The sequence below is a fragment of the Apium graveolens genome, chromosome 4 (genome assembly GCF_009905375.1).
Source record: "Apium graveolens cultivar Ventura chromosome 4, ASM990537v1, whole genome shotgun sequence".
NCBI classification, from domain to species: domain Eukaryota; kingdom Viridiplantae; phylum Streptophyta; class Magnoliopsida; order Apiales; family Apiaceae; genus Apium; species Apium graveolens.
The window spans coordinates 275838838-275856025 of NC_133650.1; positions in this window are offsets into that span (position 1 = coordinate 275838838).

Consider the following 17188-nt stretch of genomic DNA (forward strand, 5'->3'; position numbering starts at 1 on the left):
GAATTATCTGGTAATTTGAGTTGATGCTTTGGATGTTTATATATGATATTAATTGAGTATTTTAATTATTATATGTTCAGAATAAAATATAGATAATTTTGATATATTCTGGTAATTTTGGACTGTTATATGGTTTGATAATAAGTTATGTAATTATTAATTATTTTCTGAGTAATTATAAAATTACTTTATAAAGCTGGGAATCGTCCAACTTCAACCGTTTTTGCGTTTTTATAACCCGAAACTCTTCCGAAAACTCCTTCCTAACCTAATCTGGTAATTCCAGACATTTTCAGTGTTTTAACTTTTTCGATCCGGATTACGGTTTGACCCGTGTGCGTCTTGGCACAAAATTTTCGATACGATAACCATTTCGATAGATCAACAAAACCCGTATTCTCGAGAGACGGGATATTTTTACATTATTTTCGTATATGGTGTTTTATAAAAAGCTCGGTTTTGATAATTATCCAAATCTGGTATTAAATTGTATCGTTTTTATAGTTACTTAGCAGCTAAGTAATCTATTTTCGAATCGTTTGGAGTTACTTAGCGGCTAAGCAACTAATTTATCGACCCAAAACGATCCAACACGATCCAATATTCCATAAATATATATAGCCTTTTTCTTATTTCTTTTTATTAGTTAAATCATAATCAGTCAGTATCAATATAGAATTTACAGAGAAAATCATATTTTTCCTTACGTTCTTGAAAATCAAACGTACGAACGGAGGCGTTATCGAACTCCGATTCGGGCGTGCAATATATCAAATCGAAACTCTCGAAAAATACTTTCTAATTCAACCAACCATTTCAGTGCAAAAATCAAGGTGATTTTCTTATTTAATTATTTTAATTCGAATTATTTAGTGAATAAAGTATGAACTTTTGTAAACGTGATTATCTGATTGTTTTGATGATTCCATGTTGTAGAAAATATTTTTCTGGTCAATGTCATATATTATACTTCAAAAATAGAGTTCAATAACATATAGTAATTAAGGTTTGATTTTCTGAAATTCTCAAAAAGGTTGTTCTTGGTGTTCTTGAAGAATCGGAAAATCAAAGTCAAATTTGAAGGTGATATTGAACACCAAATCGCAAGTATTTGTAACCGTTGTGAAGCTCTTGATCTTCTCTACCTATTTCGACCATCAAATCGTGTAAATGATTGGTAAATTCCAAATTCGTATTATAAGAGTCATACCCCGATTTGGGGGTTTTTGATTGAGTAATATTTAAATGATTTCGATGTGATAATAAGCTTCTACATGCCATTTGCAATCGATTTATACTATTATTTTGTTCACTCTATTGCTAAATCGATGGAATCGAGCTAACCGGAAAAGCTTGGATTTATCACCGGTTTTAATGGCCGCTTTGGCCGGATTTCTATTTCTATCGAGTTGTTTGTGATGTTGTCGAATTAGTAAGGTTTTAGGAAGCGTATTGAAAGATTTTCGCACATAAACGAGTTTAAACCGTGGTGTTATAGCCTTAATCGGACCCTGGCCGGAAACCGACCTGTCGCCGGATTCTGTAGAATCCCGGCGGACCTGGGCGGTTCTTCCCAACCCGGTTTAAAAACCCGGGTATAATCCTGTTTTCCCCCAAATCAGATTCTGAAATATGTTTCTGGAATTCTTTTTAAAAATTTAATTCAAAATTCAAATTTTGTTTTGAAAAAAAAATCATTTCTTATAGATTTTAAAAAACATTTAGTTAATATGTTAAATCCTAAAAATTACTTACTTAATTATTTTAAATTCCAAAAATTATTTCTTTTATTATTTTCAAAAATTCATATTTGTTTTAATTATTTATAATTTATTTTAATTGATTATTTATAGATTTAATTAGTTGATTAAATAATTTAATCAATTAATTTTATTCATAAATACTTAAGTTAAATATAATTATTTATAATTAATTCAAATAAATCCTAAAAATTATTTTTAAGCTTTTAAAAATTATATTTTAATATTTAAAAATCAATTAATAATATTATTAATTGATTTATTCCTAATTATTCTTATTTTATTCATAATAAATAAACCGTCTGTCCGTTTAATACGAAACGAACGTGTATAGACTCAGAAAAATATTCTGCTTTCATTAAAAATACTTTCGAGACCCAAATCCTTTTGTTTTGAAAGCTCGCTTGTTTTACAAGTCATTCCGAGTCAATTATTGATCGATAAATTATATTTTGACCCGATTTCAGTTTTAAACGTACCAAGTCGAACCTTTTGACGGACCGAGTCATGTGTGATATGAATTAGGTGATATGAGAGTTATGTGCTTATGTGCTATGTGAATTACGTGTGTATGTGGGTCAAGAGTCTTGTGTTTGATTGTTATAGTTATGTGTGGGCTATCGTATGGGTAGACGATAGGGTGTTGACGCGCAGCTCGTCGAGTAATTATCATTTAAGCGATTAAGATGTGTAATTTAATTATAGATGTGGATCATTCGAGTTGATCAGGACAAGATGTTGGATAAAGAGTGAGATGAAATGGTATTGGATAACTGGCTTCTAGCAATCGCAATAGCAGCATATCAGTAAAGTGTTGAAAAGAAGGACGGTGATATTTTGAGACAGAATGTCAGAATAGATGCGTCATTGAGAGTGTGACTAACTACTAAATCCCAAAGGCAAGCATCCCTATCATCACTTATTGTTCAAGTGATATTTATTACAAATCTTCTTATGCAAGTATTTTTTTTCCTATTCTCAGTTCGGAATAGATAAATGTTTTACATATCGCTGAATTAAATGATTCTGTTTATGAAAGTACTCTTCTGCTATTCTATGTTCAGAATAGCTACGTGATTTTACTTATCAAATGAATGGATTTATAAATATTTTGGGTTTTGAGAAAAATGAGTTGCTTTTGCGAGTATTCCTGCCCAAGTAAGTGGGGGAATAAAAGTTTATAAGGGTGTCAAGTATTATGACCCCTTTCAATAAAATGTTTTAAGATTGGATGGTTGCGTAAGAGGCCGTGGCGGTGGTCCAGCGGAGATTTAGGTATTATACAGGATATAATACCATTAGGGCGATATGTGCCTTGGGTGCCCCATTTGTTTAGTTGGATATGCTTCGGCATACCGGTGTTGCTCCGCGGCTGATCACCGGCGGCAACACACCATCGTTCGAGGATTTCAATCTAAATTATTATATTGCTTTTGATAATCTTCTAAGGAATGATTTATCAATTGTTTCTGTTTTCGGATAAAAGATGAAATGCAGTTTTGATTCAGTTTCTGATTTTATGGATACTTAGTTTGTTGTTAAATATCAAAGGTGGTGTTAGCACAGATGATTGCTGTTGACTTCAGTATGGGATGTTGTGAGCATCAAAGTTCGTATTGATATCTAATTTGATATGACAACAAAATGAGTATTAATATCAAGAGTTCGGTTTTGAGTAAAGATTACGATTCAATCCATAATCATTGCTTCTTGTTATTGTTGTTTACGATATTTCCGTAAACACTGTTTTACGAGTTTTATTCTCGTCTAGATTCAAAGTATTGCTGAAGCCTTTCACTTGAAAATAACAAAAAGAGTTTTCTGGTTCAACAATTATGATTTTAAATGTTCTACTCTAATGCAGATGTCGGTTTAATATAAAAAAACCTATATATATAACAATGACCTTGTTGAGCATTTCTTCCGCTCATACTTGCCTGTTTTTAATTTAACCTCCAGTGAGGATTAGTTTGCGCTGTTTAGCCGCGTAATTCGAGGAAGCAAAGAAGAAGCTCTTGAAAGGTGGTTGGTTCAGGGTTTGCGGGCTAGTGTAAGTTCTGTTATGAAAAGTTGTTTATATAATATAATATTATATTTGTGTTATTTTATAGTTGGGCCTAGTATACTTCTTTTCGAAGTTATCCTAGCGGGTTAGTATTGAATTGGAATTTATTGAAAAGAGTTTTAAAAAGGAAGTAAAAAATTATTTAAGGAATTTGGATATCTTGTTTCTAGAACTGTAACCTTAAAAGATCTTGGATTAGTTTGAGGTCATAGATGATAAATATCTTTTGTTGGCATTTATTTCGATTTAACAGGTCGATTTGGATTGAGAATTTATAGTGACGATCAAATCCTCTGACCCCAGATTTGGGGGTGTTACAAGTTGGTATCAGAGCTGAGGTTATAGTAAACTAGAAACGAGACTGTGTAGGAGTGTGTATAGCTATGTGAGGATGTTTGAGCTCATACCGAGTTCCTGTTGGACTATTGGATATAGTACCAACAAGTAAGTTAAGATATGCACATTCGTTTGAGATGGCTGTGTTGAGCTGGATAGAACTCCTGGCAGTTGCAAACATCTATTGTGGAATCTTCCGAGACTACGATTCGACGACGATGGAGATTATCGATATCCTTGGAACATGAAGAAGTATCTAGAATTGGACGACGAGTCAACAGAAGAGTTCAAATAGAATATAAGTATTAAGACTTTGGCAATACCTTCTCTTTCTATAACTTCTTTTGACTTCTCTCAAAAAGAAATATCAGTTAGAAGACATATTCCCTAACACCCGTCTATTCATTTTGTGCCAGAATTTTGTTATCTGGATTTCATTTCCTTCATAAATATCAGCTTTGAAATCTTTCAGTTTTATTCAATTGATTTTGGATTCCTTTGATATTCTTTTATTCTGACTGAGATGAACAACCCTAACTATAGGGGACACAAGGTATACCTGTCTGTGTGATAGGAGTTGGATGGGATGCCATCACTTGTGTGTGTTGTGAATACATGAAGGTTAACAACCTTTAGTAGTGTCTTGATTTTGGCACGCAACACCAAGTTCATTTGATCATATTGATCTCTCAATTATTCTCTTATTTCAACAATACTTTTTCATAAATTCAGATTTTGGTCCTGTTATGACATAACATTCTTTTCTCTTTGAAATTCCATGATCTTATCATTTCAAATACTCGAAGGTATGCCAATAAGGTTAAGATGAGTTATCTTTGTCAAGTCTAAGTAAGGCTATGTGATGGGATTACCAACAGCAGCAGTGAACTGCAATGCGATTAAATTAGCAGTGACGCGGTATAACGAAGCCAGACTGTTTCTTTATTACTCTCTCTATTTATCTCTATCTCTCTTTCTTTTCTTTCTTTCTCTCTATCTTTCTTTCTATTCTTCTTTCTCGCAATCAGAAGAAGTGATTCTATTGAGGAATTGATCAAAGGCTGTGGATGGAACAATGGTGCACAGTAAAACTCCTGTAAAAGTTTTATTATACAAGAAATATAAGATTTAATTTGAGATTATGGAAGATTGAGGATATTTGGAATTGGAAAGTTGGTAACAAGACCATTAGTGCTTTCTTCTGCTAATTCTGAGGACGGAATCCTTATAAGGGGGGTAGATTGTAATATTCCATATTTTTTTAAATATTATTATTATTATTATTTGGAATTGTTTATGTGAATTTTGGGGAATTATCTGCTAATTGGAGTTGATGCTTTGGATGTTTATATATGATATTAATTGAGTATTTTAATTATTATATGTTCAGAATAAAATATAGATAATTTTGATATTTTTCTGGTAATTTTGGACTATTTTATGGTTTTATAATAAGTTATGTAATTATTAATTATTTTCTGAGTAATTATAAAATTACTTTATAAAGCCGGGAATCGTCCAACTTCAACCGTTTTTGCGTTTTTATAACCCGAAACTCTTCTGAAAACTCTATCCTAACCTAATCTGGTAATTCCAGATATTTTCCGTGTTTTAACTTTTTCGATCCAGATTACGGTTTGACCTGTGCGCGTCCCGGCACAAAATTTTCGATACGATAACCATTTCGATAGATCAACAAAACCCGTATTCTCGTGAGACGTGATATTTTTATTATTTTCGTATATGGTGTTTTATAAAAAACTCGGTTTTGATAATTATCCAAATCTGGTATTACATTGTATCGTTTTTATAGTTACTTAGCAGCTAAGTAATCTATTTTTGGATCGTTTGGAGTTACTTAGTGGCTAAGCAACTAATTTATCGACCTAAAAGATCCAACACGATCCAATATTCCATAAATATATATAGCCTTTTTCTTATTTCTTTTTATTCGTTAAATCATAATCAGTCAGTATCAATATAGAATTTACAGAGAAAATCATATTTGTTAGTCCCTTAACAATATAGCAAGAATTACAGAAGGGGGTTGAATGGAATTCTTGAACCCTTTTCTTCGAAATAAAAATGTTTAACTCGAATATAGATATAATGTTTTGATTAGCACAATGCGGAATAGAAACTTAATTGAATCAAAACATAAGTAATTAAAAACAAGAGTCTTTAAAACTTTCTGGTGGATTTAAACAATTCCACCAGAGATATATATTATATATCGAGAGGACTCTGTATGCAGGAATGCTCACAGCTGCTTACAAATTGAATTGCTGAGAATACAGGGATATGCTAATAATTCTGCTTACAAATATTTCTCTGTTTTGAGTATCTCAACTCTCTTTTTCTATTTGCTACATTCTTGGTTTATATATCACCAAGATTACAAAGTCAAAAAGACTGAACAAATATAAAAACTATCAGTCTTAAGCTTTGCTGCTTTTCGTCCTCTATTACCCGGTTAATGGGCTTCCACAGTAGATTTGTATACATCTCGACGGCTGTGCTCAGCTTTCACTGTTCAACTGCTGTTTGAATTCTTTATTAGTTGAGTACATGATCATCCATCGGGTTTTTGATCATCCGTCGGGTAGCAATCAAGCATATGACTTCATTTCACTTATACAGAATTACAAGACATCATTTATGTACAATTAATCAACCTATTCTGCATATCTAGTTAAAGTCAACATGACTTATATGCTACTACAGATTCTATACAAAGGTGTATACATAACTGTGCTACAGACTTATTATTACATAAGCTACTCACTCGATGGATAATAAGTTGACATCCGTCGGGACTATAATGAGTTATCCGTCGGGACTATAATTCTTATCCGTCGAGTGCTACACTATTTCACTAAGTAAAATCCACTTAGATGTTTTGTTTATGAAATCATCAAGTACACAACATATGCTCAACAATCTCCCCCAATTTATGTCTACTGGAATTGTAGCCATAAATTAAGAGGTACTTGATGATAACAAAACATCCTAAACATACCACTTTAAAGATAAGTAGATAATACTGAAAGTGCTTCAAATAATCAAAGTGTACAAGGTTTGGCTCACAGTCATTTTCAAGATGCTCCTCTAGTATGAGCAGATTTTCTAGTTCCTTGAAGATCTGGATCTTCTTCCAAGCTTTCTGTTATTTTCCTCAATCTGATTTTGGAGCTGCCTATGGAATTCCAGTTCATCAGATTCTGAGAGATCTAGCTTTTCTTGCATTTCCAAGAGAGTCTCATTGCTAAAGATACTCAATTGGTCTTCTAATCTGAAGAATCTTCTCACACCCTTGTCATCCATGAACTCCATCAGCCAGTAAGGCCTTAGATGCACTCTTCTCCCTGTGTATGGGATGATTAGAGTCTTTGGGAGTGCATCTTTAGCTCTAACACTCCTTAGTTCTTCAATCTTCTTCAATACTAGTCTTCTTGCAGTGACATTGAACCCAAAGTTTTTCTTGAAGGATGAATAAACTTGAATCAGCACAGCTTGGCTCTCTTGAAGAATCCTGTGAAGTGGCCACTGAATCTCCCTTCCTCCTTTGTACTTGAACACCAACCTTTCAGGTAGGTTTCTGTATGCATCAATTCCCCTTACTTCATCCAGTTCATCCAGATAAAGATTTAGATCTGAAAATTCTTTGATGTCACACAAGTACAAGTAGTCTCCCCTGTTGACTTTGGGTTGAGCTTTAACTACTGATTTGGATTTGAGAGGTGACAGCTTCACTTTCTTGATTGCCCTTGACTTTGTCCTTTTTGGCTTGCTAAGGATTGGTAAGCTGAAGTCAGGAATTGGTATGTTATCCCACTCTATTGGCTCATCCTTTGGCACAATAGGTTCACCATGTATATTCCTGTAGGGATCCACCACCCTTATGTCTTCAAATACCACAGAGGGCTTTGATGTTTGAGTTGTAGCTGGTGTGGATTCCTTAGGAAATTGATCTTCCAATTCCTTGTCAATAATATCCAGTTTCCTTTTTGTTCTTCTAGCCAATTCTTTCTTCCTTGGGGATTTATTCTGTTCTTCAATTTTCTTCTTTGATTCAGCAGCTTCAGATGGTTGAGAGGGAATTTGTTGAGATGAATTCACAGCCTGTAGCTTGGCCAAGATAGCAATCTGCTCTTTCTTTTGTTTAGACTTCTTTGCATCTAGAGCAGCTTGCTTCTTTTCCTGCTTCAATCTGGATTTTTCTTCTCTTTTGCTTGAGCAAATTGTGGATGTCCAGCTACCACACAAATTTCCTTTCCATTTCTGAATATCTTAGCAATTCTCCTTTTTGAAGCTGAATCAGCTAGATCTTTATAGAAGATAATTGACCTTGACAAAAGCTTCTTCTCATCAAGCTTGGGTGTCTCATACACAGTGTCCAAGGGGTTCTTCAAAGATGATTTTGGATAATTTACCCTTGGTTTTAGAATTATTTCAGCCTTTGGAGACTTGATGCAGGAAGATTGTCCTTTTTCCAGATAATTCATGCTCATCTCATTCACACTGATTGGCTTGACTTGAGAGTGATGGATGGCTGACTTAATTGGCTCCTTGACAAGTTCAAACTTTCTCTGTATCTCCTCATCAATCTTATTCCAGTTGATCAAACTCAACTTTCCTTTTTCAGCAACTTTCAAATTTGCTATTGCTGCTTGAATTAGATCTATACCATCTGCGACTGTTGGCTTGGAGACAGTAATTGAAGGTACAATTACTTTGATGATTTGTACTTGAAGTTTCTCCCCCTCAGTTGGTCCTTTCTCCCCCTTACTTGATTCTCTCTCCCCCTTTTTGTTATCATCAAGTTGAGGAGTTAGGCCTTGTGCTTTAGCCAGTTGCATGAGAAGATTTGTCTGATTCTGTTGATTTTGAAGAAGAATAGCCACTGAATTCTCAATAACTTGAACTCGGTCTTCCAGCTTGGCCAGCTTCTTTTCAGAATCTGATTCTCTTTTCAATCTTAGTAATAGATCTTGCATGGTACCATATGACATGACTGAATCCAGCTTCTCAGAATTGTAGGTCTTCAAGTCAGCTATATCCCTTTTTAGTTCATCCACACTCAGATTCTGTCTTAACTGTTGGATCTTCATGAGATGTAGAGAGTCCAGATGAGCTTGAAGAATAGCCTTGGTACCAGCATCTGAAGTTTCCTGAAGGGCCTTTTGAATAACCATCACTTGCTTAACCAAGGATACACCAAATTGTCCTGGTGTAGATTTCTTTGTCCATGCCCATTCAGGTAAATCTGAAACAGAACTTGGGCCTTCGTCTCCCCCTAAGTTCATGCTTCCATCCAAAGAAACAGAGTCATCATCATTAGAATTTACTTCAAATTCTTCAGATGGCTCACCAGCTTGAAAAGGCATCCTATTGACAGCAGCTTTATCTCTTTGAAGAGATTCTGAGGTGTGTACCAAGTTTAAAGTATGTTCTGCCTCCACATTGCCCTGAGCAGCCAACAATTGATAGGCTGACACAGGATGAGTAAAAGTGTCAGCATCCAAGGAAATGTTATCAATTACAGCTTTGTAATATTGCTGAAATTGTCTTTCCTTTTTAACATCATACACAATCATTGACTCACTAGCAATGGCTGGATCCACCCTTATTTCTTCTGTACCTGCTTTTCTCTCATAATCTCTCTTTTGTTGCATCAGGGTCTCACCCTGGCTCCCCACCCTCACACCCTCACCTTCACCTACTAAGGTGGGACTCCTCTCACTTACTTTTGCCAATCCTGAATAAATGGATTGCTGATTTTCACTATTTTCCTCTCCTTTTGCCTGGGAGCAACCCAGCCTCTCACTCAATACACTCTCCTCTCTCAGTCCTAAGAGTGACTGTACAACCACTAAATCTTCTGCACTTGAAATAATTGAAGTTTGAAGTTGTGCAGAGATACTCGACGGATAAGAGATATCCATCGAGTGAGTGGTAATGCTATCCGACGGATAACTGATGTTAAGCTTATCCGTTGGGATACAATCACTACTCGACGGATGAGCAATATCCATCGAGAGAGTAGAAATGAATGAGGTGGGAAGAGAAACTATTGTTGACTCTGTGTTGATTGAAGTTATTTGAGGCACAAATGTCACAATAGAATCTGAAAGAATTGGCAAGTGAGCCAACAAATCATCTAAAAGATGATGCTCACTTGCATTAGATTTTGGCTTCCCCAACAGAGTTAAAGAAGGGGAATCAGGAATTGAAGTGTTTATCATATCCACTTCTAAAGAGTTGGTTGGTGAGTATGGGGTTTCAGATGCTTCTATTATTAGAGATTTTGGCTGTGACTCCACATTTATTGGAGCCACATCAAACTGAATTTGAGAAAATGCAGGGACTGTGTCTTTAGCACCAGTTTGCACTGTGTGTGTGCCCTGTGCATCCCATGAGGTTTTAGATTTCTTCTTTCTTGTGTAAGTTTGGGGTGAGCTTGTGTCCCTAACCCTTTTGGCATGTGCTCTTGGCTGAGAGCTTTGTTCAATAGCTACATCCTTTTGGGAGGATGCAGCTAGAAGTGAGCTTTTGTCCTTTTTAAGCACTGCAGTTTGTTGAGAAACTGCAGTGTGGCTAGGCTGGGATTCACTCAACTCTCCAACCTTATTCTTGGGGTTTCTTTGATGTTCACCCCTTCCCTCACCTAACTTACCCTCCTTCACACTCCCCTCTTCGGTTTTGGTAGATTTTTTAACTGGTACCTTTTAAGAGATATCAGAGGGGGTTTTCTTTGATTTGGATTTAGAAATTGTAGTAGTTTTGGCAGCTTTGGTAGGCAACTATTTGGTCATTGTCACAGTTGCTATAGCTACTCCTGAACTCAAAGAAATTGAGGAGGTTGGAATAGTTGAAGGGATGGATGAACTTACCTCACTTACCTGAGGTGCCTGCATTACAGGAAAGTAGAACATTGGCACATCCCTGTGATGGTTGGCTCTGTTCAAGTCTGCAATGAGTCTTCTCTCTTGAACCCAACAAGCCAGTTTGTTGTTTGGGTTCTCAAGCACAATTTCTTGACATAGATGGTTAGCCAATAACATGAAAAATCTAGCATAATACACATTCTTTCCTCTTTTAGCTAACTCACCTAGTTTAAAACCTAACTCAATCAAGACAAGGTCACTGAAATTGTAAAATTTATCTGTAACTAGCATGTATAGCATGTTAAGCATGGAAATGTTCACAGAATCAAAATTACTGATTTTTCCAGAGAAAACCTTAGTAACTACATCACACATGAAACTCCACTCCTTCCTAAGACCCATTCTTCTAATATCACTTAGTTTAGAAGTAGGAAGTGCATAATGCATGGAATTAAGCATATTGATAAGATCAGTGTCAGTGTGTGGTGAAGTCACATTATTATCAGGAATTTTGAAACATGCTTTTATCACATCACTATTGATACAGAATTCGTTACCTTTGATGGTTAGAGTAATGGTCTTGTCAGTAGACTTGTAGATTGCAGTGGTCCACATCTCTTCAACAACTTCACAGTAAATTGTAGGTGATTCCAGCATGGCGTAATTTAACTTGCAGTTCTTCACAAAGTCCATCATCTTATGATAGTCTTCTGATTGCTGAATACCCTTATTGACCAAAGCAGTGAAGTTGTTCTTCTCATAAATGAACCCAGTTTGAGACATAATCTTTACTACAGGTGTCATTGTTAGAGAAAGAAAGCTTGAAGAGAGAAATAGAAGATTTGCTTGAGAGAGAATGAAATAGAAGCAGTTGAATTTGAGAGTGATAAAAGAAAATAATTGGAATGAAATAAGCTTTTATACTATCTCAAAAACAACGGATAAAAATAATAAAGAAGAGTAAATTAACCAATAGAAATTGCTTAAAATAGCCGTTTAAAAATAAACTGTAAAAATTCCACCCATTATACGTCGTGTAATGCTTACAAATTATAAGTATACTCGATGGATAATATTCAGGGAATTACCGGCTGAGATTTAGACAATTCGATGGATGAGGATAAACTGTTATCCGTCAAGTTTTAAAAGATTCCAAAAAGGTAATTGATTTTTATTGGCAAATATTATATCGACGGATGACTAAACTCGATGGATAATGATCATCCGTCGAGATGTAAATTTTGACTTAGCCAAAATTTCAACCAAGACTCAAAAATCAATTAAATTTCAGGCTACATTTCAACTTGCAAAATAACTCAGATAAATTAAGAGTAATTAAGCATACCTAACTCACTTACCAACCTTGAAAAGGTGGATTCATCCAGTGGCTTGGTAAAGATATCTGCAAGTTGCTTCTCACTTGGAACAAAATGTAATTCCACAGTACCATTCATTACATGTTCCCTTATAAAATGGTACTTGATGTCTATGTGCTATGTCCTTGAATGTTGCACTGGATTTTCAGTGATGGTAATTGCACTTATGTTATCACAGAAAATAGGAATCCTTTCAACTTGCAAACCATAGTCTAGCAATTGATTTTTTATCCATAGAATCTGTGCACAGCAACTGCCAGCAGCAATATATTCAGCTTCAGCTGTAGAAGTAGAAACTGAATTTTGCTTTTTACTGAACCAGGACACAAGCTTGTTTCCTAGAAATTGACAGGTTCCTGTTGTGCTCTTTCTGTCAATTCTACAACCTGCATAATCTGCATCTGAATAACCAGTTAGATCAAAACCAGAATCTCTAGGGTACCAAATGTCAAGTTTTGGTGTTCCCTTGAGATATCTGAAAATTCTCTTAATAGCTATCAAGTGAGATTCTCTAGGATCAGCCTGAAATCTAGCACACAAACATGTAGCAAACATTATATCTGGCCTACTAGCTGTTAAGTACAGAAGTGAGCCAACCATGCCTCTATAACTTGAAATATCCACAGACTTTTCAGTAGTGTTTAATTCAAGCTTAGTTGCAGTGGCCATGTGAGTTTTTGCAGATGTGCACTCCATTAGATCAAACTTCTTTAAAAGATCAAAAATATATTTAGTTTGACTAATGAATATTCCATCACTAACTTGCTTAACTTGTAAACCAAGAAAGTAAGTCAGTTCTCCCATCATACTCATTTCATACTTGCTTTACATCAATTTGGCAAACTTTTTGCAAAGTTTCTCATCTGTAGAGCCAAAAATAATATCATCTACATAAATTTGAACAAGTATGCTAGAGCCATTAACATTTATGAAAAATAAAATTTTATCTACAGTACCTCTTGTGAAGTGATTTTCCAAAAGGAACTTTGATAAAGTGTCATACCAGGCTCTAGGTGCTTGCTTCAGTCCATAAAGTGCTTTCAGAAGATAATAGACATATTCTGGAAACTTTGGATCTTCAAAACCGAGAGGTTGACTGACATATACTTCTTCTTCCAAATCTCAATTTAGAAAGACACTTTTGACATCCATTTGATAGACCTTGAAATTGGCATGGGCTGCATAGGCTAGGAAGATTCTGATGGCTTCAAGTCTTGCAACAGGAGCAAATGTTTTATCAAAATCTATTCCCTCTTGTTGACAATAGCCCTTAGCAACCAATCTAGCTTTGTTCCTGATTACTATGCCATTTTCATCCATCTTGTTTCTGAATACCCACTTGGTGTCTATTGGATTATTTCCTTTAGGCTTGGGTACCAGCTTCCATACTTTATTCCTTTCAAATTGGTTTAGCTCCTCCTGCATAGCTAAAATCCAATCAGGATCTAACAAAGCTTCTTCTACCTTCTTTGCTTCTTCCTTTGACAGAAAGCTGCTGTATAGACATTCTTCCTGAGTTGCTCTTCTTGTTTGAACTCTAGAAGACACATCACCAATGATAAGCTCAAAGGGGTGATCTTTTGTCCATTTCCTTTGCTGAGGTAGATTAGCTCTAGATGAAGAGGCCTCATAATTGTCTTGATGTGTGATTGAGTTTTGATTGCTAGAAACTCCCCCTGAGTTTATGGATCTTTGATTTGAGAAGGGAGAATTTTTCGTAGGTGATCTGTCTTGACCTCCTGCTCCTTTTGATAACCCGACGGATGGTGAGTTTTGATTATCGACGGATAAGGCAGGTTGTCTTCCGACGGATAACATAGATTGCCTTCCGACGGATGAAGCATTATGCAACTCGACGGATGTTGAGTTTTGTGCTTCATTGGTGGTAGATTTGTCTACATTATCCTTAGACACTATTTCTTGATCACTCTCATCGTCACTTTCATCACTAACCATCTCAACATTGTCGAATTTGAGGCTCTCATGGTGATCTCCATCTTTTAGTCCTTCAATCTTTTTATCATCAAACACAACATGTATAGATTCCACAACAATGTTGGTTCTTAGATTGTAGACTCTATATGCTTTACCAACAACATATCCAACAAAAATTCCTTCATCTGCTTTAGCATCAAACTTCCCATTTTGATCAGTTTGATTTCTCAGAATATAGCATTTACAGACAAAGACATGAAGAAAGTTTAGAGTTGGCTTCTTGTTCTTGAACAATTGATAGGGAGTCATGCATCTTGCTTGATTAATCAGAGAAATGTTCTGAGTATAGCATGCAGTATTTACAGCTTCAGCCCAGAAATATGTTGGAAGTTTAGATTCTTCAAGCATTGTCCTTGCAGCTTCAATAAATGATCTATTCTTTCTTTTCACTACTTCATTCTGTTGTGGAGTCCTTGCTGCTAAAAACTCATACAAGATCCCATTTTCTTCATAAAATGCTCTCATTACATAGTTCTTGAACTCAGTTCCATTGTCACTCCTGATTCTTCTAACTTTGAAATCAGGATGATTGTTAGCTTGCCTTATGTGATTGATGATGATTTCACTAGCCTCATCTTTAGACTTTAGGAAATATGTCCAAGAGAACTTTGAGAAATCATCTACAATTACTAGGCAAAATCTTTTCCTTGATATTGACAATACATTGACTGGTCCAAACAAATCCATGTGAAGCAGTTGCAAAGGCTCTTCAATTGCTGAATCAAGTTTCTTCCTGAATGATGCTTTAATCTGCTTCCCCTTTTGGCAGGCATCACACAGTCCATCCTTTGTAAACTCCACTAGAGGAATGCCTCTTACTAGTTCCTTCTTTACCAGCTCATTCATGGTCTTGAAGTTTAAATGGGATAGCTTCTTGTGCCATAGCCAACTTTCATCTTGACTTGCTTTACTGAGAAGACAAGTTACAGATTCAGCTTTAGTTGAGTTGAAATCAGCTAGGTACACATTTCCTCTTCTCACACCAGTGAGAACCACTTTGTTGCTTTGATTATTAGTCACAACACATGCTTCTTTGTTGAAGGTTACTGAATTGCCTTTATCACAAAGCTGGCTGATACTCAATAGATTGTGTTTGAGACCATCCACTAAGGCAACCTCTTCAATGATGACATTGTCCTTTGAAATCAAGCCATATCCCACAGTATAACCCTTGCTGTCATCTCCAAAAGTAATACTTGGGTCAGCTCTCTCCTTAAACTCTGTGAGTAGGGTAGAATCACCAGTCATGTGTCTTGAACAACCACTATCCAAGTACCAAAGATTCATTCTGTTTCCCTGCACACATCAAAATCAAATCAAGTTGATTTTGGTACCCAAGTTTCCTTGGGTCCTGCCTTGTTAGCTTTCTTCTTCTGTTTCTTAGGTCTTAACTCATTTGACTTAAGAATTTCAGATTCTTCCTTAGTCATTTGGGTAGGACCTTTGAAACCATTTAATGCAACAGAATTATCATGCATATTATGGCTACCGGGAAATGGCATGCTTGGTGTAAACATGTTATTCCAGTAGGGCATGCTAAATGGCATTTGAGGCATACTGTATGCAGCATAATATGGATTAGGTGCAAATAGCATATTAGCAAACTGTGAATTAATGTTCTGTGTAGGCATAGCATTAATAGGCATGGGAGGCATTGCATTCAAGTTAGGAAATTGAGACTGAACAGACATGGGAGTAGGCATGGCAGATTTGCAATTAACAGACAAATGATTTACACTACCACACTTGACACAGATTTTTCTAGGAGCATATTTATCAGGTGTGTAGTTATTGTGTTTGTTAATCCCTACTTTACCATTCCTATTATTTTTCCTTTTAGTCTCTGTTTTTACCTCAATTTTCTCAAGTCTGTCACTTAACTGTTTGACAGTCATGTGACCAACATTAGCCTTTTTCCCTTTCTTAGCTTGACTTGACTCTCCTGAAACAAAGTTCTTGGAAACAGACCCATACTTCTCATTTAGCTTAGATAGTTTGGCTTTGCTAATGGGCTTGCTTACAGCCGACGGATGAGGATTTTCATCATTCGACGGATAACACTTTTTGTTATCCGACGGATAGTCCTCATCATCCGTCGAGTCTACATCTGTTAGCAGACCATCTACCAAATTGGGTTCTAGTTTCTCTTTGTTCTTTTTCCAGGCTTCATCACAAAAAGACTCAATTTCTTGAACTTTGGTGATTTGAGCATGGACATCCCTGGATGTTTTCCATGTTTTAATCACCTCTTGTTCACGCTCGAGCTGCTTCTTTAAAATCTCTTCCTTTTTCAAGGACTCAGTTAATTCCTCCTTAGCAATCTTACACTCAATTCTTAATTTCTCAAAATCAATGAACTGAGACTCAAGCACATTATTCCTCTCACTTAAAAACAAGTTGTTTTCTTTGATTTTAGCATTTTCTTTAGTAAGAGACTTAAGTGTAACACGCAAATGATATAATTCTGTAGACATGTCATTTATGGCATCATTACACTCAGCTTTAGATAAATGTGCAAGGTTTGTAGTAATTACCTGATTGCTTGAGGAACTTGTCTCTGTTTCATCAGACTTGGCCATTAGGGCTATGTTAGGTCACACGCACTGTAGAGGGGGTGAATACAGTGTATAATACAATCAAATCGAACTTAAAAATCTTAAGTAACAGAAAATAAACTTTATTGAAACAATAAACTCTGTTACAGTATGAAACTGTTACCTCTCAGTGATGAACAAATATCACGAGAGCTGCTAGGGTTACAATTAATAA